At 47.8% G+C, this 2702-nt stretch overlaps 1 pseudogene; it reads right to left on the bottom strand.

Annotated features, from left to right (window-relative positions):
* Positions 1 to 1371: 1371 nt before the first annotated feature.
* Positions 1372 to 2137, bottom strand: LOC148031116 (25S ribosomal RNA; annotated as a pseudogene; the record flags this gene model as incomplete).
* Positions 2138 to 2702: the final 565 nt, after the last annotated feature.

The following is a 2702-nucleotide window of genomic DNA, read 5'->3' as shown; positions in this document are numbered from 1 at the left end:
CTTTATCAAGAGATTCTCTAAGGCAGGGTACTCTGACAATCTCATCATCCGGTTGATGAATGTTAGTCAGAGGGAAAAGGAAGACGTAAGGGACTATGTCACTCATGTGCATAGCCTCTTCAAGAGGATCCCTGCAAATGAGTGACCTAACGAGAAGGCTATGTCTACCATATTTATAAATGGAATTCGAAGCGAGAAGCTCGACAAGGCTTTGGCTAGTAACTCTACTCTACACCGAAACGTGTTAGCTAGAGTCTTTGAAGAAGCAATAAGGGTGGACGATCAGCTTAGGGAGCGAAGCATGAGGAACACCAATTGGGATAGTACAAGTCAGAGAGCTCTAGAGCGGTCAACAGTTTCAGGAGAGAGAGAGAACTCTAGCATACATGATAAGAGAAAGAGTGTTGACCAAGGCCAGGAGCTGGCTAAGGTGAGAATGGAGCTTGCACGATTACAAGACCAAATGAGGAAACATGTGTGGTCGCATGTGCAGTGTATACACTATGGTGGTAACCACCTCTCAGCCGAGTGCCAAGATCCTAGATCTAGGCTATGCTTGAACTGCGGTAGGTTCAGTCATGACACATTACATTGCAGACTACCAAGGAGATTCCCATATGTGCAGCAATACAACCCTCCATACTTAGGCAACATGCCACCTAACCTCTTTGGCAGGGGAGCCCAGTTGGCGCTTCTAGCACCAAATGATGCAAGGCCATACCTAGGCTAGAGATGAACCCAATAGGCATACCCAGACAACCATTGTAGAAGCATCAAGATAACCCTTGCTGAAAGTAGTCACTATGCACACATTGCCTATAGCAAGATGGATGAGATCTAGGTTATAGTCCACATTGCAGTTCATCTAATTTTCAAAAGTGCGACCTAGTAGTGATTTATTACCGGCCCCTTTAGTGTTTGGCAACACATAAAAGAAGACTGGTATACTTTCAGACTCGATAGAGACATCCACTTTGCATTTCCCTAAGAGTGAGTAAGTGTTGCCTCCAAATGGGCCAAGTTTAGCATTTGTGGGCTGTAATTTAGGTTGACCAATGTGTGTCCAATGGTCATGTGTCAAGATATTATAGTCGGCACCTTCATCGATCAAGGCATCAAAAGAATACGTCCATTCTATAGTGACCGTGATTCGTAGGTAGGCAGGTGCCACTTCTTCTTCATCTTGATCTGTCAGGTCGGTAATAGTGGCTACGCAGACGTTGACAGGGGCTTCAAGCATAGGTGGCTCGTGCAACAAATGGGAAGGAGGATAGTACTTTTTCATGCGACTGGCATTGAAAAAGCCTATTCCTTCACCTTCGAGCGTCTCCAATTCAACATTGCCTGTTCTACTAATTGTAAGTACTCGGAAAGGTCCTAGTCCTTGAAATTTCATTTTCTGTTTGTGACCCTTCATAGAGTATAATAGAACGAGGTCCCCCTGATCAAAGTTGCACTGGGTATAGGTCGCGCGCTTCAGCGCCATCCATTTTCGGGGCTAGTTGATTCGACAGGTAAGTTGTTACACACTCCTTAGCGGATTTTGACTTCCATGACCACCGTCATGCTGTCTTAATCAATCAACACCCTTTGTGGGATCTAGGTTAGTGCGCAGTTTGGCACCGTAACCTGGCTTTCGGTTCATCCCGCATCGCCAGTTCTGATTACCAAAAATGGCCCACTTGGAGCTCGCATTCTGCGCCGGGGCTCAACAAAGCAACCTCGGCCGCTTACCTATTTAAAGTTTGAGAATAGGTCGAGGGTGTTTCACCCCCGATGCCTCTAATCATTCGCTTTACCTGATAAAACTGCGAGGAGCTCCAGCTATCCTAAGGGAAACTTCGGAGGGAACCAGCTATTAGATGATTCGATTAGTCTTTCGCCCCTTTACCCAAGTCTGATGAATGATTTGCATGTCAGTATCGCTACGAGCCTCCACCAGAGTTTCTTCTGGCTTCGCCCTGCTCAGGCATTGTTCACCATCTTTCGGGTCCCAGCAGGTACGCTCCCACTCAAACCTTTCACAGAAGATCATGGTCGGTCGATGGTGCACCCCATGAAGGGGATCCCACCTGTCAGGTTCCTTGCGCTTCCGTGGGTTTGCCACCCACCGGCTTGCGTACATGTTAGACTCCTTGGTCCGTGTTTCAAGATAGGTCGGATGGAAAGCCCAGAGCGCCAGCGTCCCGAGTTTGCAGGTGCAGAGCCCGCCACAAGTGGCATACGCTTCGTTCCTCGGCCGACGCGATAGCATTGGCGAGCCATCTAAAGCCCGCTCTTGTCCTGTTGCACCAGCCCACGCTGACTTGCACCCCGCGTCGAGAGGCGAACCAGTTCGCACCGTTCTGCATCCAATCGGGGCACACCCGCGGCCTCCATTGGCTTCCCTCCCAACAATTTCAAGCACTTTTTAACTCTCTTTTGAAAGTCATTTTCATCTTTCCCTCGCGGTACTTGTTCGCTATCGGTCTCTTGCCCATATTTAGCCTTGGATGGAATTTACCACCCACTTAGGGCTGCAGAGAGTGAAGGAAGAGGTGGATAAAAGGGTGGGGTAAAGAGAGGAAGGAGAGTGAAAAAAAATAGAGAGCTAGAAAGAGAGGGGGAGAAAAAGGGACGGAAAGAGGGAGAAAAGGAGAGATAGAGAGAATAACAAATAGAGAGTAAGAGAGAAGGAGAGAGAAAAAGGAAACAATGAGAAA

Source organism: Lygodium microphyllum, chromosome 9 (assembly GCF_053477565.2).
Source record: "Lygodium microphyllum isolate KBCC chromosome 9, Lygodium_microphyllum_v1.1.10, whole genome shotgun sequence".
Lineage (NCBI taxonomy): Eukaryota > Viridiplantae > Streptophyta > Polypodiopsida > Schizaeales > Lygodiaceae > Lygodium > Lygodium microphyllum.
Note: the sequence above shows the minus strand (reverse complement) of the source record. Positions and strands in the feature narration are given on the sequence as shown.